We start from the raw sequence: 22529 nt of genomic DNA on the forward strand, positions 1-22529 counted from the left end.
TTAATGAAAATGGGCATCCACCAGAGGGCTGCTGTCACTTATGAATAAAATGGTAGCAACTCAACTCAATGTCATGATGTTGCTCTTCATCAACAAAAGTCAAACTGAGACTGGGCAGGAGCTTTGTATTAATTGATACGTGGTGACTTCTCTGGGGTTTTTTTTTTTGTAATTTCCAGGTAAGTTTCCTTATGTCTTCTGCAATAAGTTTGTAATTGTTCTCTCTTCATGTTAGGGAGAATTTTCAGTACAGAGAAATAAGGCACAAATTCGCATAACCATTGACTCCATCATATAATTTTCCTTCCTATATATCCATTTTGGTTACTTTTTCACTAAGTGCCTTGACCCCAAGAAGATTTTTTTTTTCACATAGAATCATTGAGATATTTATTTTCCTTACAGAATCAAAGGAGGAAAACAAGCATGTTTTTATTTAAGATCTCCCAAACAACAGGGTTATGCACCTGTTGTTTTCCACTTCTTATAGTTATTGACTGTGCTGAGCACTGTGCTGGGCACTCAGGATTCAGTCTGCATAGGCATTTTCTGAGATTGTGGGCATAAAACAGGAGACACCTGAATAACTGTCTAGTGCTTTAGACTATACAACTGGGAAGCAGTTAACCTGTGTCCTAAGCTCATCTCTAATGGTGGAAGGAGGAATTAGGTGGATGTTGTTTTACACTGCTGCCATCCCAGCAGTTGTCTGTGATCTATAGACTATGACATATACTGGTTGGCAAAGTATTCCAGCTTTGTTATTAAGGAGGACCCATACTTGCAGTTCAGGAAATGAGTTGATACCAGGAAAAAAATGAATATTGAAGCATGTCCCATACTGGGACTAACGCTCTATTAGATAGCAGTAGTGGCCTTTTAAATTCTGATGGAGACGTTAGGAACTGGGCACATAATGAATATTGCACTTACAGGGAACTAGAATATTGCCATTTGTTTTATATACACAAGCACACACCCATAAATTATCTCTTTATCTGTTTCTTGAGGTTAGGTTGTTAACAGCTGGGTGTTAGGCCAAAGGGATATTCAACCTGTATCAGGAAGCTTCCATTCTCTCTTGGGAAGCAGAATGCTGGAAACTTGAAACAGCTTTTTCATATGTTATCAAATCAGACTGAGTCAAGTAAGCAGAGATGCAATATGATAATTACTCAGTCCTTCTTTTAAACACTTGTTTGTTTTGGCTTTTTTTACCTTGAAGAGGGTAGTAGGCAAATAAATTCAGCTCCTTTGCAGTTTGAAAGTTACTCTGAGCTAAGACCTTGCTGTGCATTCCCTTTTCACTAGGTCTCCAGGAAGCAAAGACAGGCATCTCAAGGTATGCTCTTTCTACCCTGGGTTTCCCCTCTATTTCCTAATCCCTCTTCTGGCTGCTTCATTGTCCACATTCTATAACACTTGTGTCATGATTGTTTTATAAAATGGATGTTCTATGTACTTCATACTAATATCACTCTGCAAGTATTTGTAAGGACTAACTTCAATTTTTTGAGGCATCCTCTCTAGATGATAGCTAAAGAGGATCCTTCAGGACACGAATCAGAACAAGGGTAGGCTTCATCTCACCTGACTTTAAACATTTGCATTACAGATTTCTACACATGAGCTGGTGGTGAATGCATTTCATAGTGGAGTTAAACAGGCACCACTGGGGTGCCTGAAATACGGTTTAGGAGGGGTACTCTAGAAGTGCTTCTTGCTCTCTACTGATGTTTAAGGATGTTCAGGGGACTGCAGATTTCAGGCTGAAGTTGAAGATTAACCGAGATGAATGCTGCCACAGGCATATATCTGATCTATAATACAAACCTAGGAAAGTTGTATTTCTTTAGGCTACTGTGAACATTAGATCAAGTTAGACATTTGTTTTTAACTGAGAAATACACCATTGGCTCAAGGAAATCAACTGGTGAATTTCACTGAATTTGATAAATCATTTCAACAAGGAAAAATATTTCAGATGTGTGATTACTATTGCGAAAAAATGCTAACAAGCACAACAACGTTTCTTTTTAGAAAATGGACTATTTTGTTCAGTAAGGAGTTTGAGGACTTTTTAATCTGGAAGAACTGAAATATTTATTTGTGTTCCTTCCTCTTCACTTTGTTTATTAGGTTCATAAATACTGCCTCTTTCATCCTGTATTTAAAGTGTAATACAAAAATGAGTTCTTTACAATGCTGTTAGGTATTGACTCAGAGTGAACCCTGGCTAGTCTGTAGGAAGCTGGGTCGTCTGTATGGATCCCATATATTGATTTTCTTGCAGTGAGAAATATTCTTACCCTGAATGTGTTTCACTTTCTATGCCAGGGTGACAATGAAGTCCGTCTGTCTCACAGTCTCTCAGAAGGTGAGATAAAAGTCACTCAGAAGAGAAGAGAAAAAGTACTGATGGGTCTGAAAAACCTTGAGATTCATTGTGACCAGGTAAGCACTGATAGTCCTCTTAAGGAAATAGAAGGATAACACTCCGGTGATGTGAATGGCACACAGAGTGCCATCTGAAGTGAGATCCAGTCCCTAAGAAGCATCATCTGTCATCACAAGTTTTCCAGAGCAGGCTTTCTGTCCACTGCTGGGAAAAGGATTCAGGCTGGGAATTTCCAAGCAGAAAAAAGGGCGCAGGACACTGAATTCCCAGTGGAATTCCCAGCTGCAATTCCTATATCTATCAGTTAATAATTAATTAATTGACTTGCCCTTGCATATATTTATATACATGCATATTTTTATAAATCTATATGAATATAGATGCACCATTCGGAAGACACACAGTTAACCACCTGAATGTGTTTGTATCCTAATAAGCGTGCACACACACGTATCTCTAATCTCTCTGTGCATTCTTGTGCACACATTCATCTCTACATTTGAACCCTTTCATCCTCTGATGCACACCATCACATACAATGATACAGGAACACCTGCCCCTGTGCTTTTTCATATGCCGTGAACACAGGCATACAATATAACTGCACACATCTTTCTTTGACTCCATGCTCATTTTATCTTCGTGGCAAGCATGGTGGGTTGATTCTGGCCAATAGCCAAACACCCACAGAGCTGCTTGCTCACTCCCTTCTCCCATGGGACAAGGAGAAAATACAAGGAAGGTGAGAAGAGTCATGGATCAAAATAAAGAGAGTTTAACAGGGAAAGGAAAAGCTACAAAGATGTGTGCACAGGCAAAGGCATTTATTCGATGCTTCCCATTGCCAGGGAAATGTTAGCGACTTCCTGGAAAGCAGGGCCTCAGCACATGTAACAGTTACTTGGGAAGACAAATGCCATAATCACAAACATCCCCACTTCTTCCTTTCCCTGGGTTTTTACTGCTGAGCATGATGTTATATGGTATGGAAAATCCATTTAGTCAGTTTGGGTCAGCTGTCCCATCCCAACAGTGCCCTGTCCCAACCTCCTGCCCACCCGTAGCCTACTTACCAGGGGTGGAGTGCAGAGTGGGAAAGAGAGAGAGCCTTGATGTTGTGGGAGACTGTTCAGCAAGTCAAACATTGGTGTATTATCAATACCTTTTTAGCCACAAATCCAAAGCACAGCACCACATGGGCTGCTGTGAAGAAAGTTGACTGTTCCAGCCAGATCCAGTACAACAAGTTTCTTGCGAAATTTCTGTGGCTGGCTGTAATAGTTCTACCTTCCTCTTTTGGGAGGAAAAAAAAGTTCTTGGTGACAAAAAGGGAATAGAGGTGCCATCTGGAGAAACACAGTGAGTACTGCTCAAGGTTTATTTGTATTTTGAAGCTACAGCACAGAAACACAGCCACAACAAATTTCAGTACCAGGAAGACAAGTGATAGCACAATACAAAGGAGAACCCATGCTGTGACTGTGAGGTAAAGGAAAAAGAGAAATAGGGGGAAAGGGGCAGGTTATGGAATGTGTCCTAAAGCAAGGAAACAGGTCAAGTGAGAATTGGAATAGCCTTTCTCCCTGTCTGTTCGTTAAGCCTTTGCTCTAAAAGAAGTATGTTTTCTGCCTTCCACTCCCCAGAATAACGTGCCTAATATTGTTCTGGGACCAGGTGGAGACCTCCGTGCCATGATAGCCCTGCTAGGAACCTTGGTGGAGCTGAAGAAACAGAATTTCTTGGATGCTGTCATGTATCTGCGTGGAGTGTTGCAATCCACTTGGTAGGTGCCTGTTGTCTGGTGTGGTTGTGAATGTTTTTCCTGCTCTGTAGATTCAATAGCAATTCGACACTTTCATCACTGTTCAGAACTCCCTGTTGGGCTCACAACGGATGAACGGAGTGGTAGGTGAGATACTTGCCTGTACGATGGTGAGAGGCACAGGGAATATTCGTGACATCAACTACAGTCCAGCAAGACTGACCTTCGATCCCTGGAGAGGAAGAAATTAGCGCCTCTCAATGGTGATTCAAATAAACACCTCACTTGGCCATTTAGTCTTGCCTTCTGGAGAAGACAATTCCCCCTGTTCATAGGCCATGAGGAGCAGCCAGGAAAGCATTGAAAACTTCTGAGTAACATCCTACTCAGAAGCACAAGGGCTTGTTTAAATAGAGGCTGTGGAGGGGCCCATGCCACTAAGCTACATCTCTCAAGTGTATGGGAAGGCTGAAGAAAAAGAAGAAGAAACACATTTGTTACATGCAAGGTGAATCTTCCTAATTCTGCTTTGTAGAAAAAAATGCAGGTTTAGCTGTTCTGTATCTTTCTGTAGGTAACACGAACACATCTATTATTCCATGAATGCATGCATAAGAGTGTATGAATTCTGGAGAGCAGTTTGTCTCACTTTAAACGTTCAAACTGGCACATCTGAATGCCTCTCTACACTCCACTGTCTACATTGACCAATTTTCTGTGGTTGTTACGGGAAGTTAGAGACGTACACTGTAGATTACTGAAGTTAATAAAATAGTCCCAACCTGGATGTCTGAATGTTCTATAATCCCAGCATGTTCACTTTACAGGGAGAGATGCTTCCCAAATTAGATACATCCTATTGTGAGAACTGGTAGCTCCTATTTTGCAAATTTGTTTCATGCTGTTTCAGTCCAGGTCCCAAGTTCTTTCATTCCCTACCTAAGCTGTATAGCAGCAAATCTCATCATCTTACTTGTCTGTGACACAACTAAACATATCTGGCATCCTTAGACACATGTTGCGTTTAATGACTTAATGCCCCAGCCTCCTCAAAACACACCGTTGACATCATGCTACAGGAGAAAAGGAAGAAAAAGAAAAAAGAAAAAAACACTGTAGTTCTTACTATTTAATTCACTCAGAAGGAAAAACAAATAGACACAACACATCCATGAAGATTACTTATGCCTCCAGGCTCATGTGTGAGGCTGGCCCAGAGAAGTGCTTGACCAAGAATTCTGCAGTGTGGGAGTACCCGATGATTTCCATGGGATTCTGGCCTTAAGTAACATAAAAAGCTGGTCCACAAAAATGTGTACACCTAGCAGGAGGAAGCGTGAGTAAATAACCTCGGGAGGTGTATAATCCCTTCAGTAGACAGTAAGGGAAGACTAGGCAAGGAGTTTCGATTTAGACATCTGTCTTACAGATTTGGAAAGTTAAGTAAGAGAAGTGTACTACTGAAAGGCAAACTTGGACTGAATTCTTAGCAAGACTATTATAAAGCAAGCACTTTAAGCACATTTTCTTTTTTTCTTTCAGGCTTATGGGGGAATGCTCTTTGAAGCATGGAAGAAAATCTGAAGTTTATACGAGGCACTACATTTTTCCTGTTGCCGCTATGCTCAAATCAGTTGTTGCACCTGCTGAAGTTGAGCACATACTTGACACTACCCTCGAGTAATCCCTGCAATCCTGGAGTTCCAAACAGAAATACAGCTATGCCTAACAGAAGCTCCACTGGTATGCCATTTGTCATCATCAGAGGTGACAAGACAGAGATTGTCCAGATCTTATCCAAGACTGTGCAGCTTGAAGAGCCAAAATTCCAACTGTATCAAAGGAGGAGCGCTCTGTGGGTATCCGATTGGGAAGTGGAGATTCACAATTGCAAAAGCTGGAAGCTGGTGACTTCTGGCACCAGGAGGAAGGCTCCTGCTCCACCTGAAGATTTGCAGTTATGGAATACATTTAGGACGCTCAGAAAAGATGAGGGACTGCAAGCATGAGGGAGTGAGAGCTCTGTCAAATGAAGCATGAGAGCCAGATGAGCCTGACCACCAACAGAAGGAAGAGGTGAATGATAGTAGTGAGAGGCTCCGTGCTGCAGTGGGCAGACCCCCCCATCTGCCAATCTGATCGCTTGTCTAGGGAGGTTTGCTGCTTGTTGGGGGCTTGGATTTGGGAGACCTTGTGGAGAGATAGCTGTTGCTTGCGTGGCCCTCAGGTTATCACCCCCCACTGCTCCTCATCGTGGGCACTAAGGAAACTGCCAAGTGAGACCTGAAGTGTCAAGCATGACTACATCTGGTGAGGGATGTGAAGGGCAACAAGAAGGGATTCCATAGGTATATCAGCAGCAAAAGGAAGACTAGGTAAAATGTTTTGAACATTTGAGTTACTCACCTTAAGGTCTCTTCATGAGTGAGAAAGAAGAACTTCACAGGTGCTCTTCACAGATACATTTAGGTACTTGCTTAAAGATGTGATGAAACTTTGTCTGGAAATGCCTCTCCATTGAATAGAAATCTACGGCAGCATGAGCATGGACAGTAGAAGTCCAATTTTAGTCAGGTGAATCTCTGCCAGTATCACAGGGGAAACTTTAAATATCATGTCAGTGAATAGTGCAAGTGCACCCTCAGCAGGTTTGCAGATGACACCAAGCTGAGTGGTGCTGTCGACACGCCTAAGGGACGGGATGCCATCCAGAGGGACCTGGACAAGCTCAAGAAGTGGGCCCGTGTGAACCTCATGAGGTTCAACAAGGCCAAGTGCAGGGTCCTGCACCTGGGCCAGGGCAACCCCCAGTATCAATACAGGCTGGGGGATGAAGGGATTGAGAGCAGCCCTGCCGAGAAGGACTTCGGGGTACTGGTGGATGAAAAGCTGGACATGAGCCGGCAATGTGCGCTTGCAGCCCGGAAGGCCAACCATCTCCTGGGCTGCATCAAAAGAAGCATGGCCAGCAGGTCGAGGGAGGTGATTCTGCCCCTCTACTCTGCTCTGGTGAGACCCCACCTGCAGTGCTGTGTCCAGCTCTGGGGTCCTCAGCACAGGACAGACATGGACCTGTTGGAGCAGGTCCAGAGGAGGGTCACAAAAATGATCAGGCAGATGGAACACCTCTCCTATGAAGAAAGGCTGAGAGAGTTGGGGTTATTCAGCCTGGAGAAGAGAAGGCTTCGGGGAGACCTTATTGCGGCCTATCAGTACTTAAAGGGGGCTTATCAGAAAGATGGCGGCAAACTTTTTATCAGGGCCTGTTGTGACAGGACAAGGGTGAATGGTTTTAAACTAAAAGAGGGTAGATTTAGACTAGACATAAGGAAGAAATTTTTTACAATGAGGGTGGTGAAACACTGCACCAGGTTGCCCAGAGGGGTGGTAGATGCCCCATCCCTGGGAACATTCAAGGTCAGGTTGGATGGGGCTCTGAGCAACCTGATCTAGTTGAAGATGTCCCTGCTCCTTGCAGGGCAGTTGGACTAGATGACCTTTGAAGGTCCCTTCCAACCCAAACCATTCTGTGATTCTTTGATTCTATGAATCATTCCATGAAAACCTCCTAGGCAAGTTTATCTCATTTTTAACATCTTTGATTACTCTTCGTATTGCATGTGTTTTGAAAAATTTCAGCTTTGGAGTTTTGTGAACTTAAATTCCAGTGTAAATCTTGGGTAAAGCCACTGTAAGAAGATCTGGTGAAACTCATATTGCAGAATACGTGCCAGTGATATTCTCATCCAGGGACTACTTTCCAATATCCACAAAGCTTTTAAGTCTCATGAAAGCACTTAGAATCTGCCTCCCTAAGTAAATAAAAAAAGAGGCCTAATCCTGAACAATCACTGGTTTGCATCTGTCCTTGCTCCTGACTGAGCCTGTGTTGTCAGCAAGATTTCTCAGACATGCCAAACTGATGAAGTATAGGGTCTCGGCAGCTGCAGGTAGTGGATTACTGAGTGGATTGCTGCTGGACACCTAGGGTGCCCTCATGTCAAGTGTCGTTTGGAACTTCTATCACTAGAGAAATTTTGAAATTAAAAAGTCATGAGCCAAGACATCTGAAAGCAAAACTGGGTTTTCTTTAACAGGCAACTCCATTCTTACTGTGGGTTTTTTTGTGGCACCTAATCAGCATTTCTGCCCTTTTATCGAAACTGAAGCTTGTTTTCAATGAACTGAACTCATTTAGCTTGTATCTGCAATATTTAATAGCCTCAGTTGTGGGTGAAATGAGTTCTATTTGGATTTGCACCAAAGAGAGCAGGAAGAGGTCAAAGCAAGACACAAATAAGTTGCGAAGTAAAATTTCACACTGAAATTCCTTAAACACATTTGCAATGTTAGGTGATACATTACGTGTTTAGATCCAGGGCTCTGCTAGTTCCATCAGCCACAGTGTATGTGCAGTTTTTGGACAGTTCCTTCTGGAGTGAACCGACTAGTGCTCTGAGATTAAATCTGGACATTGCAGACAGGTCTTTTTTCTCTCCAATGCCTGTTCCAAGGAGTGTGTTCACAGATAAGGCCTGGATCTCTGTCTGCGCAGTACAGTCCTCCAAACTCTTTCGCTGGGCTGATCTTCTCACGTTCTCTCACATGATCTCTTGACGCTGTCATGGCTTTCAGCTAATATTCGCCTACCTCGTACAGGTCATTCTACTGGGCATGGCTTTCACTTTATTCAGGGCACTTTCAGCTGGAAAGAAGATGAAGGGAAATAGCAATCCCTCTGAACCACAAGAATGCTATAAGAGACCCAGAAAAGGTCAGGCCTCACTCTTGTACAGCACTGGTGTAACGAGTCCACTCCAGAGCCTGTGAGCCTCAAGCTCGGCGAATATGCCAGCTGTTGTAGGGCCCAAGTCCTGCATAGTTTGTGCCTTATTCAAATCTCTTTCAGCTGTACTAAGATTCCATTGCTTAATGTTAATTATTTGAACTAGTGGAAAGCATGGTTCTTTCTCTTCTGAAGCTCTCAGGCCTTGGCCCTCAGGCTGTTTGTACACTATCTGCACATATTTCTTCTACGACCATGCATCTCCTCCAGATTTTGTCACACCAGTCGAAAAGTGAAGTTCTCTAGATTCAACTATGTTCTGAATTATATTGTCTCTTCCCAGCCTCAGTGTGGGATCTCAGTAAGATGGTGTTTAAAACAATCTGATGTGCATTGACCTGGAAATGGGGAACGACTAATAACTTCCTTTACAGCTGCCGTAAGAAAATCCAATGAAATTATGATTTGTTTATATACAGAAAATACGGAGTGGTTATGCTATCCAACTAGATCTATGCGGCAGAATGCATGGGGTTTAGCATAGCTTTTATGCTGTGTTTGTGTGATGTTAAACCAGGAAAACTGTCTTTGCCATTTACTTTCTTAAAACAGCGAGTTAGATAGCTTTTCTTTCCAGGAAACACCATCTCCTAATAGCATCCCATTATGGGCAGCAAATAAACTAGTCATAAACAGAATTATTTCACACGGCTGGAATCCAGATCTGAAACATCATTGCAGATATATAAGCTCAGTTCTGTCACATAAACACCAGCATCTAATGTCACACAAACTGCCCTTGAGTACAAGGGTCAACAGCATTAAGTTGGAAGGCACAAAATAAAACCTATAGGACCCCTGTGCCCTTTTGGAGGAGAACCTGGAGGACACAAAAGGTAACCTAAGGAGTTGGAACTGGACAGCTAAGTTTATGAAATTGAGTTTTGGTCCTGATGCATGAGCAGTAACATTGGTCTCTAGATTCCATTGCCTTCACTAGATGGATGTTCACTTATGATAATGGAAGCTTTGCCACCTAGCGTATAAGTAGAAACCTGCATTTAGACAACTGCAGTTAGGTGTCATGATCTCTAGCTGGCTCATGCATTCATTTCTCTGCTCAAAGATCTTCTTATCCTAAAACTATGGTTGCATAATTCTAGGGCTGTGATCTCTTGACCTTTGAAAAGCCCATCAGGAATTCTGGTCTGCAATTGACTACAGTCAGAGAGAGAGGTCAGAGGGATTTGGATTACTCTTGTCAGAATCAGGGATTCTGTATATCAGAACTCCGACAGACGGAGTTCAGCTGTCTCACAGGGGGAAAAGGATTCTCGCGTATGAGTTGGCAGGGCTTATCGAGAGGGCTTTAAATTAGGTTCGAAGGGGGAAGGGGATAAAATCAGGCTCACTAGAGAAGAGCCTAGGGACGGCACGCCAGTGTCGGGGGAGAAATCGGCAGCCCAGCTCAAGTGCATCTACACCAATGCACGCAGCATGGGCGGCAAACAGGAGGAGCTGGAAGCCATTGTGCAGCGGGGTAGCTATGACTTAGTCACCATCACGGAAACATGGTGGGATGAGTCTCACGATTGGAGTGCTGCAATGGATGGCTATAAGCTCTTCAGAAGGGACAGGCGAGGAAGGAGAGGCGGTGGGGTAGCCCTGTATGTTAGGGAGTGCTTTGACTGTCTAGAGCTCGATGGTAGTGATGATGAGGTCGAGTGCTTGTGGGTAAGGATGAGGGGGAAGGCCAACAAGGCAGATATCCTGCTGGGAGTCTGTTATAGACCACCTAGCCAGGATGAGGAGGCAGACGAAATATTCTACCAGAGGCTGGCAGAAGTCTCACAGTCGTGAGCCCTTGTTCTCGTGGGGGACTTCAACTTTCCGGACGTCTGCTGGAAATACCACACGGCAGAGAGGAAACAGTCGAGGAGGTTCCTGGAGTGTGTGGAGGATAACTTCCTGATGCAGCTGGTAAGCGAGCCCACGAGGGGAGGTGCCTCGCTTGACCTGCTGTTCACAAACAGAGAAGGACTGGTGGGAGATGTGGTGGTTGGAGGCCAGCTTGGGCTCAGCAACCATGAAATGGTAGAATTCTCGATACTTGGTGAAGTAAGTAGGGGGGCCAGCAAAACCGCTACCATGGACTTCCGGAGGGCGGACTTTGGCCTGCTCAGGACACTGGTGGAGAGGGTCCCTTGGGAGACAGTCCTGAAGGGCAAAGGGGTCCAGGAAGGCTGGACGTTCTTCAAGAAGGAAGTCTTAAAGGCGCAGGAGCGGGCTGTCCCCATGTGCCGCAAGAAGAACGGGCGGGGAAGACGACCGGCCTGGCTGAACAGGGAGCTCTGGCTGGGACTCAGGAAAAAAAAGGAGAGTTTATCACCTGTGGAAGAAGGGGCAGGCAACTCAAGAAGAGTACAGGGATCGCGTTAGGTCGTGCAGAGAGGAAATTAGAAAGGCAAAAGCCCAGCTGGAACTCAACCTGGCCACTGTCGTGAGAGACAACAAAAAATGTTTTTACAAATATATTAATGATAAAAAGAGAGCCAAGGAGAATCTCCATCCTCTATTGGATGCGGGGGTGAACGTTGCCACCAAGGATGAGGATAAGGCTGAGGTACTTAACGCCTTCTTTGCCTCAATCTTTAATAGTCAGAGAAGTTATCCTCAGGGTACTCAGTCCCCTGAGCTGGAAGACAGGGATGGCGAGCAGGATAAACCCTCCATAATCCAAGAGGAAGCAGTTAACGACCTGCTACGCCACCTGGACACTCACAAGTCTATGGGGCTGGATGGGATCCACCCGATGGTACTGAGGGAGCTGGCGGAGGAGCTTGCCAAGCCACTCTCCATCATTTACCAGCAGTCCTGGTTAACTGGGGAGGTCCCGGATGACAGGAGGCTTGCCAATGTGACGCCCATCTACAAGAAGGGCCGGAAGGAGGATCTGGGGAACTACAGGCCGGTCAGCCTGACCTGGTGCAGGGGAAGATTATGGAGCGGTTCGTCTTGAGGGCGCTCACGAGCCATGTGCGGGACAACCAGGGGATCAGGCCCAGCCAGCATGGGTTCATGGAAGGCAGGTCCTGCTTGACCAAACTGATCTCCTTCTATGACCAGGTGACCCACCTAGTGGATGAGGGAAAGGCTGTGGATGTGGTCTACCTGGACTTCAGTAAAGCCTTTGACACTGTCTCCCACGGCATTCTCCTCGAGAAGCTGGCGGCGCACGGCTTAGACAGGTACACTCTTCGCTGGGTAAAAAACTGGCTGGACGGCCGAGCCCAGAGAGTTGTGGTCAACGGAGTTAAATCCAGTTGGCGGCCGGTCACGAGCGGTGTTCCCCAGGGCTCAGTACTGGGGCTTGTCCTGTTCAATATCTTTATCAATGATCTGGATGAGGGGATCGAGTGCTCCCTCAGTCAGTTTGCAGATGACATCAAGCTAGGCGGGAGTGTTGATCTGCTCGAGGGTAGGAAGGGTCTGCAGAGGGACCTGGCCAGGCTGGATCGATGGGCTGAGGCCAATGTATGAGGTTCAACAAGGCCAAGTGCCGGGTCCTGCACTTCGGCCACAACAACCCCAGGCAACGCTACAGGCTTGGGGAAGAGTGGCTGGAAAGCTGCTTGTAGGAAAAGGACCTGGGGGTGCTGATTGACAGCCGGCTGAACATGAGCCGGCAGTGTGCTCAGGTGGCCAAGAAGGCCAACGGCACCCTGGCCTGTATCAGAACTAGTGTGGCCAGCAGGAACAGGGAGGTGATCGTGCCCCTGTACTCGGCACTGGTGAGGCCGCACCTTGAATACTGTGTTCAGTTTTGGGCCCCTCACTACAAGAAGGACATTGAGGTGCTGGAGCGTGTCCAGAGAAGGGCAACAAAGCTGGTGAAGGGCCTGGAGCACAAGTCTGATGGGGAGCGGCTGAGGGAACTGGGGTTGTTTAGTCTGGAGAAGAGGAGGCTGAGGGGAGACCTCATCGCACTCTACAACTACCTAAAAGGAGGTTGTAGTGAGGAGGGTGTTGATCTCTTCTCCCAAGTAACTAGCGATAGGAGGAGAGGAAATGGCCTCAAGTTGCGCCAAGGGAGGTTTAGATTGGACATTAGGAAAAATTTCTTTACTGAAAGAGTGGTCAGGCATTGGAACAGGCTGCCCAGGGAAGTGGTTGAGTCACCATCCCTGGAAGTATTTAAAAGATGTGTAGATGAGGCATTTAGGGACATGGTTTAGTGGGCATGGTGGTGTTGGGTTGACGGTTGGACTCGATGATCTTAGAGGTCTTTTCCAACCTTAATGATTCTATGATTCTATGATTCTAGAATACAGCTGGACATCTGGTTGGGCAGGAGAGGCAAGCTGGTGAAGATTTCATCAAAGAGAACCTCATCCTGGTTAGCAGGATTAGGAAACATGGTGTTGACATTGAATTCTTTCATATTGTTGGGGGAATTAGGTGGGGGAAAGACCCTATACAAAACTATCACCATTGCTTGCTGTAGTTTGTGTTCCTCCCAAACATAGTGTTCGATTTGGAATTGCTTTTGGAGGTTGATTCAAATTGATGAAGTTTAGTGAATCTTAAGAATTTAAAATGTGCTGGGATATCTCAAATTGCTGCTTCTCTGGGTATTTTCAGCCATGTTCATTTTAGGGACAGTGGAGGCAGCTGCATCTCAAGGCTTTGGCTCCTTTGGGCATTTTACAGTCAGCGTTGAAAATAGATTAACTGATCTCTTCAAGTGCCCATTTCCGTCTGACTACAAATAAGATTGTCAGGGAGCAGCGAGGGCCAGGTCCTCCCTAAGGGACAGGGAACCAGGCTCAATAACATGACCAGCAGGGCAGGGGCTTCACCAGCCAGGGTCCAGCCCTGCAGCACCGGAGAGAGACAAGCAGGGCAGTCCGAGGATGGCAGACAAGGTCAGTCGGGAGTCCAGATTATCAGGCAAGTCCATGGTGAAAAGGCAGGTCCAGGGTCAAGCTGGGAAGTCAGTCCACGGGTCGGGGTGTGGATCAATGGAGTCCATGGCCAGGCACATCTGTAGCTGAGCTGAACACTGCTACTTGTACAACATCAGTGAGACTCCTGGGCCAATGGGAAGGGTCCTGGGAGGCCCCAGGACCATTAGGGCCTATTAAGTGCATTCAGGACCCTGACAGTAGCCTTCCATCCCAGCAAAGTGTGTCCTCATGTGTGGGAGGTCTGGGTTCAGAAGGGCCTTGCTGTAGAGTGATTTCATTGTCAGAGGACTATTTCAGGGGACACAGAGCTAGAGCAGGGACTGGCAACTGGGAAGGGGACATGGCACGAGAGATCTGGGGTTGGGTAGGGGTGTTCAGGCCGGGGTCCAGGCTGGATTGAGAGTGAAGAGGGTGGGGCAGGGGGTTCTCTGAGCTGCCCCTGGTGAGCCTTGGCGGGTTGGCAGGTTTGAGGAAGGACATCGCTCAGGTGCCTGGGAATGGGTGGTAGGTTGGCAGCGTGGGGATATCGGAGCCCCGGGCCAGGCTCATCCCTCAAGAGGAGTCATAGCGGCAAGGTCCTGCGCAGGTGTGGGCCAGGCTCCATGGTGCTTGGCACAGGCTCAGGAAGGCCTGAGCTAACTGCCAAGGGCCAGACGCTCCTAAGGGAAAGGGAGCCAGGTGTGATAACAGAGCAGGCAGGGCAGGGCCTTGCCAGCCAGTGCCCAGTTTCACAGGATCCAAGCGAGTGAAACAGGGCAGGCTTGGAGATGGCAGTCAGGTTCAACCAAAGGTCAGAATCATCAGGCAAGTTTGCTGTCATGAGGCAGGTCCGAGGTCAATTTGGCAAGTCAGTATGGATCAGGACTGGTGGCAGGTAAGGATCGGGTCTGCTGAGGGTAACCAGTCCAGTGATCACTGGGCAGGTCCATAGTGATGACACCATTTCAAGGTTAAGCTGGGAAGTCAGCTACATGGCCTTTCTGGGTGTAGCTGTACTTTGTTAAACAAAGGTTCTTGCTAGAAGTGACTTGGTTTTCTTTTATATTCTAGACTTAGTCTGTTCCTCAGAGAATGCTTGAGGAATCATTATACTTTAGGTATAGTCTAAGAAACTAATCATCATTGTTTTGTAGCAATCAATTTTATTACTGGAGATAGGACTGATTTATTCTAGGAGTTCAAAAACAAGCAAAGAAACTGAAAAATGCGTACAATTTCTCTGTGTCCCAGACTATCAAGAAAACAGCTACATACTGCCAGACAAACGGTATCCCATTTCCCAAGATAGAGAATCAGGAAATGGATGAGAACAACCCTTCTGACTGCTGTATCTTCCAAGAAGACAAGTCATGCCCTACAGTCATGCACTTTCCACTCTTCAACAACGTGAATTGTTCTGGTAACACGTACTCTATGCAACTTTGTCTCTGTATATTTGCATTTCGTATTTTCAACTTCCAGTGCCATGCATTTCAGAGACCTTCATTACTCAGCAGTGCTGCCGCAAATGGACACAGAAAAAAAGGAACAGGGCAGGCTCTATGTATAACGGAGAGAAGCTTGCATGGACATTAATGTACTCACCCTCTCAGATAGGCGACGTCCTGAGCTATAACAATTTTACAGTCGTCTTGGTTTGTTCTGTAAATCAGTGTAATTAAATTGTGGTCCTTCTTCTAAAGAGGAGTTGGGGAGGCATTACATTTAGAAGCCAGAGTAACGAAGTCTGGGATATTTACCACTGTTTCCCTTTATAGTTATTGGTGAGGAACAAGCAGGTCCAGAGAGAGATTTATTCCCCTCTCTCAGACAACTGATTAAGCAGGTGACGAAAGAGGCACCTCCAGACCCTGACTGATCTCCTCTCTCTTCGCTGGCTGCAGCAGGATCTTAATGTGATAAAGAACTTGGATGTGAAACTTGCAGATCTGCAGGGATTAATGTTTTCCTCAAGTCCGTGCTCTTCTTGAATGATTTTGTAGTTTTCTGTTTGGCATTTACTTACATATTTTGTCTACCTTTTTTCTAGATAAAAGAGAATATAGAAAGAGGCTTCCCACCTTTCACATGTTCTTCCCAGAGGAGACATCAAAGATCTCCTTGAGAAGGAGGGTTGAATGTATCCAACAACAGTGGGAAGATTCTGCAAGAGATAAAATGGCTTGTGTCTTCCTCTCATACAAAGGAGTTCTGAATGTGAGGGTTTTTTCCCTTCAGTACAAGACAACAAATTTATGAATCGCTATAAATGGTATTTTGGCCATTTGGTGTTAGTCTTCATACTGTGCTCTGGACAACTGTAATGTAGATTTCTCCACCTCAGCTACCTCTCTAAGTTCCTATATAGTCAAAAGAACCAAAAAGGTGCTGTTGGGGAGGGTATAATTTGGCACATTTTAAATATATTTGTGAGAATAAGATGTCCTGAGTTTCTGAAGGCCTGAAGAGACTCACTTTAAAATTGTCTGCGATGGAAGCATTGATGTTTGCAAAGAAATTCTAAAAATAATAAAAAAAAAATCTAAAAATAACAAAGAGGAAGAATAAGGGATGAAGGAGAAAGAGAGAGAGAGGCTTTCCACAGAAGAATAGCTAATGAGGCAGCATGACAGATAATAAAGAATTAGACAGATAAGTTCTAAATAAACACATTAAAAGGGAAAAAAGAACCACTATAATTTTTGCTTTTGACAATGGAAGAGGAATAATAAAGGAACCAAGAAAGAGATGAAGAAAAGTCCGATGGTCAGAGACTTACAAACAATGCTGGTAAAACTGGAGTGCCTCTGCACAAGGGGAGGGTGTCTGTCTGTATGAACCAGATGTGAGCTACTGCTGGGCTCTGGCTTGCTCATGGTACTGGCTTTTCTAACTTCTTTCTTTTTCTGTATTTCTGGCTTGTTCATTTTTCTGCATTTTCTGTGTATCATGTTTAAACCTAATTGTTTATTAAATAGATGAGTTATAGCTTGTTCCTAATGGCAGCCATATTTGGCTTTGTCCCACAGTGTACAGCACAATCCCAGTCAAACAATGTGTCTGTAGTAACCTGGCATTGAACCAGTATATCTGTGATGTTAAAAAAAAAAACCAACAGCCTCCTCTGAGCTGTCCTGGAAATCTTTAAATTGCAAGTTTTCTTGTGTTCAGACTGAATTAAAATCCGGGAAATGGAATGTAAACACAAGAAAACACTTTCTGTTTTTACTGTGGGGGTGGTTGGACACTAGAACAGGTCACCCAGAGAAACTGTGGAGTCTCCATCTGTGAAGATATTCAATCCTACTTGGACAAGGTCCTGGGCAACCTGTTTGAGCTGACCCTGTGTACTGCTTTTGTCTAGGAGAGAGTTAATTTTCTTCACAGTAGCTTGCATGGTGCTGTTGTGGATTTGTGACCAAAACAGTGTTGATAACACAACGATGCTTTAATTATCACTGAACAGTGCCTGCACAGTGTCAAGAATTCCTTATTTTGCTTGCGCATGCAGCTTTTGTTTTACCTATTAAACTGTCTTTATCTCAACCCATGAGTTTTTGCACTTTTACCCTTCCGATTCTCTCCCCCATTCCACTGGGGTGAGTGAGCGAGCGCTGTGTGGTGCTTAGCTACCTACCAGGGTTAACCCACAAAAATTCTTTTTGGTGCCCAGCATTGAGCTCAAAGGGTTCAAGATAACATTGGATTTGGTTGGAGTGTGCTAGACCAAATGTATAGCTGTTCAGCTATTAATTGGCAGGCTCCCGTGCTTGTTAGTGGATTCTTTTGCTGTTTGCTGTACTGCTTATCATGTTACTCTGCTGTGCCTGGGAACATTTTGCTAACAGCCTGGCATGGCAGATAGCCAAGGCATCGCTGCTGTTCCTGTGCTGCTGTACTGGACAGGCTGGAACTCCAGTGTGAACTCGAGTCGAAGGGACTGTGACCTGTGGCTAAGTCCATGTTGGAGCAAGTACACCTTGAAGTGTCTGTGGCCATGGATAAGTCCATGCCGGAGCAAGTACACCTCAAAGCGTCTGTGTCTGTGGGTAAGTCCAAGCTGCAGCAGGTGTGCCCCTGAAGAGACTGTGGCCCATCTAAAAGGCCACACTGGAGAAGGCAAACCCCTAAGGGACTGTATTCCGTGGATAAGCCCACGTCAGAGCAGGGGCAAGGGGTGGAGTTCATTGCAATGATAAACCCTGTGGCCTGGTCCAAAGGGGGCAGGGCTGGAAATTGTAACGGATATACTTTTAAGTTGTAACCCATGATTTGAGTTGCATGTTACAGGAAGTACCATAGCAGGAACCACCCAATAGAACAGACGACTAGCCTCACAAGAAGCAGGGCAAGGGCAGCAGTGACCCAATCTGAGCTGGCTTTGGTGGCTAACAAGTCCACAGAACACACCGACTCTCTGACCTGAGCGACTGTCATAACACACAGAATTCAAGCCGTGGACTAAATGAACTCAGTGGCCAATTTATGGACATGTTACGGACATTTTACAGGGGTGGCCGATAGACTAAGGGAATGATATCTATGTATAAATCAACGGACAGGAAAGGGGGTGGTGATTAATGAGGGTGTATTGGATAATGTGGGTCCTGAGTATGATGTAAATGGTATGGAATAAGGGGTGGAGACTGCAGTCGGTTTGGCTGGGATGGAGTTAATTTTTTTTCATAGCAGTTCGTATGATACTGCCTTTTATGACCAAAACAGTATTGATAACACACAATGTTTTAGCTATTGCTGAACAGTGCTTCCACAGCATCAAAGCCTTTTCTTTTTCTCACATTGCCCTGCCAGCGAGTAGGCTGGGGGTGCACATGAAGCTGGGAGGGGACTGTCCTGGTTCCGGCTGCGTGGTGTTTAGTTTCTGGCTGGGGTTAAACCACGACAGGGACACAACCAGGACAGCTGACCCCAATTGACCAAAGGGATATTCCATACCATATGATGTCACGCTCAGCAATAAAAGCTGGGGGAAAGGAGGAAGGGGAGGATGTTTGGAGTTATGGTGTTTGTTTTCCCAAGTAACTGTCGTGCATAATGAAGCCCTGTTTTCCTGGAAAGGTCTAAATGCCTGCCTGCTAATGGGAAGTAGTGAAACAATTCCTTATTTTGCTTTGGTTGCACATGCAGCTTTTGCTTTACCTGTTAAACTGTCTTTCTCTCAACTTAAAGGTTTTTGCACTTTTACCCTTCCGATTCTCTCCCCCGTCCCACTGAGGGGGAAGTCAGCGAGCAGCTGCGTGGTGCTTAGCTGCCTGTTGGGATTAACCCACAACACCCTGCCTGAGCAGAGGAGGTTGGTCTAGATGACAGCAAGAGGTCCCTTCAAATATCAATGATTCTATCTGATTATATGCTACCAAACTGCTAACTCAGCAAGAGCATTCTGTGGAAAATGCTTTTTCCTTAAACCCAGAATAATGCCTTTTGAATGCTGATACTCATATTGGAATTCCAGCTGGAATTCAAGGATCTTGGTTGTGGGCACTGGATGTGCTGAAGCTACTACTTCATGGACCCTGGCTCTAGCATATTTGCCATACCTGTGGTGTGGAGTGCCAAAGCACCATGAAAAAAATGTTTTCATGACAAAGAGCTGTCATTACACACACAGACTGGCAGAGTTGTGCGGCTTGCCACAAGAAGATAGAAACATTTTACAAATGTTTTTGCATTTGATAACTGACATGCTAAACATCCTCTGTGCTGTTTTCCAAAGGAACTGCATATTCACTACATGTTCACTGATTTTGTGCTCTACTGCGTGTTCACTGATATTGTTGGGCCAAGAACAAAAGGGCTTGTACCTCTGCCACACACACCAGCAAAGAAAAACACCTCCTTTAATTTCATTTTTTACCTACAGCCACAATTCAAGGCAACCACACTGTCAGTGTGTAAGTCCACACTTTAGGATAGCTTCATATGAATTCGTCACAGCAAACAATTAATCAGGGAAAAAACACTTACTTGCCAATGAAGATGAGAAACAACTGAGTGCACTGACTTATGCGCTTTCCCTGACCAGAGTGTTTACCTTCTTTATAGCTAAATCAGGTGCAAATGGATGTGGTTTAAAAGGAGTTGCAAAGTGTGGGTGTCTCTTTAGTCTGGTACTGCTCATATACCTCAGTACTTTGGTGGGAAACATCCTCATCATTATGATCACTATGGTAGATGCTGCCCTTCAGTCCCCCATGTATCTTTTCCTCAAGAACTTGTCCTTCCTGGAGATTGGCTACATTACATCCAGAGTCCCCAAGATGCTGGTGAACTTCTTCACACAAAGGAAGGGCATATCCTTTCTGGGCTGTGCCACACAGATGTACGCCTTCACCCTCTTAGGGATCTCAGAATGTTGTCTGCTGTCTGCCATGGCCTACGATTGCTATGTGGCCATATGGATCCCCTGCACTACACGACCATGATGAGCTGGAATAAGTGCTTCCTGCTGTCAGCTGTATCTTGGCTTATTGGGGTCTTGGTGGCCTCAGGGCAGACAACTTTCATCTTTACCCTTCCATATTGTGGGCCCAACAGGATCAATCACTTCTTCTGCGATCTGCTGCCTCTACTGAAGTTGGCTTGTGTGGACACCTACAAGAATGAAATCACCACCTACATAATAGCTGTCCTCTTCATCATGGTCCCCTTCTTACTCATAGTTGTGTCATATGTCCAGATACTCCATACCATCTTCAAGATGCCGTCAGCTGGGGGCAAGAGAAAAACGTTCTCTACCTGCTCATCCCATCTGGTCGTGGTCACTCTGTTTTACGGATCTGGCATTGTGACCTACTTGAGACCCAAAGCTTTTTATTCAAGCAGCAGTAACAAACTGCTTTCTCTGTCTTACACACTGATGTCTCCAATGATGAACCCCTTGATTTACAGCTTGAGGAACAAAGAGGTGAAACAAGCCTTGAAAAGACTGATAGTCAAAGATATAAATATGTGACATGTTTATGAATTATATGAAATTAAACCTAGCAGTAGCTTTGATATTTTGTGCATTACTGCAAAGACAACATGGCTTGCCATCACTTATCAAAAATTCATATCTACCTTGTAGCTCTGAGTCAATCCTCCAGATAATTCTATTTTTAATTTGGGGTTTGTTTTTTTTTTTTTTTTAAGAGGTATTTTCCAGATTATTTTTCATGTCATTTTAAGGTAGGTTTGGCATACAGATCAAGTGAATTGCATGCTACTGTATCCTTTACGTCCTCTCTGTCCATCCAGAAATAGTTCTGTACTTTGCAGATCTGTTTACCTATGGTAAGATGAAAGTCACAATATTCTCTGAATATTGTGAAAACATTTCTGTGGAGCTTATCTAAAAATAATTACACAGTGATGAGGGCAAGAAATTATCAGAGAAGAGGACAATGGACCTAATAAGAAGCACCCCACAAATATCTAAGACATTAGTCTTCTGGTGAGGTCTGATTAAGATATTTCCCAGATGAGCTCTTCAGCTCTATTCTGTGAAAAAAGTTCATGTGGAGGCCTGAAGGCGTAATGATTTGCTTTACTTCAAATATCTTGAATGTAAAGAACTATGGCTGGGCTGATAACCCTATTCTCCACTGGTATTGAATGGAGTGAAACAGGCAAAGTAAAAACAGAGTTTACATGTTCTAAACTAGATTTCTGCTGTAGTAAGAGGCAAACTATCACTTAGACATCTCCATTGCTGTATGCTGTTTGTGTGTGAAGTCAAAACAATAAGTTTAGGTAAACATATCTATATCTTAGGCTGCTGAATTGAGAGCAGATGAAAACAATATCCCTTTTTGTGCAACTAAAAGGTTAATTGTGAAATGGAAGAAGCTACTTGAGTGTTAAGGAAATGGGTGATCATAGGGAAGTTGGTTTGAGACCTATCATTTTTAAAAGGAAGGTTAAAACTTCATTTATTTTTCCTTTTTTCCTCTGGTTGTGGTATGTACCCATCTGGAGGATTCATGGGATCCTAGTTTACCTCTTCACGCTTCTCATTTTCTTTGCTACACTAAGACAGTGGATGTGAAATTAGTCATTAAGCTGGGAGAAGCATAGGAGGGTGTTTTGCACCAGGAGTTGCTAGGTCATCATGATCCCAGTAAGACGGACACACAGACTGTGTCAAGTATCATTTAAAAGGCTACTTATTAGAGCTAACACTAGAGAGGAGAGGATAGTATAGATAAAGCTGCATCACTTCAGATACCAGGAGCCCCAGGTTGTGAAGCATCAAATGGGCGTCTGATCAATACGCAGCACGCCATGTACGTCCCGTCAATGGGAGGGCTACTCCATTTTGGCCATTTGCGTTAGTATAGGATTTTTTACAAAGATGACAATTATATCCATCATTTCTACTGACCAACAGAAAGGATTTTCACACGAGAACTTCTTGCTGCTCTGTTAGATAAAGGCAAGGCCACGGAGGTGGTGTAAGCGCCCGTACAAGTGGGAGCTGCCCACAGGCTCCTCCGTTAAAATGAGCTGCTGAGTTTATCCTGCAGCCAGGGGATTTCTGCAGCACAACACGCACCTGAAGACCACACTGGATGTGCCACGTAGCACAGCGCTAACTCCTTGATGTGCAATGGTCTGCAGTCAAGATGAGTGCAG

The 22529-nt window shown here is 44.9% G+C and overlaps 3 pseudogenes; all 3 read left to right on the plus strand.

The window, feature by feature from the left end:
• Positions 1 to 22529, plus strand: part of LOC142091706 (von Willebrand factor A domain-containing protein 5A-like) — a 521312-nt pseudogene that overhangs the window by 453508 nt on the left and 45275 nt on the right.
• The window catches only part of LOC142091600 (epimerase family protein SDR39U1-like), a 334998-nt pseudogene that overhangs the window by 274561 nt on the left and 37908 nt on the right, over positions 1 to 22529 (plus strand).
• LOC142091676 (olfactory receptor 10A4-like) lies at positions 17854 to 20868 on the plus strand (annotated as a pseudogene).

This window comes from Calonectris borealis, chromosome 22 (assembly GCF_964195595.1).
Source record: "Calonectris borealis chromosome 22, bCalBor7.hap1.2, whole genome shotgun sequence".
Classification (NCBI taxonomy): Eukaryota; Metazoa; Chordata; class Aves; order Procellariiformes; family Procellariidae; genus Calonectris; species Calonectris borealis.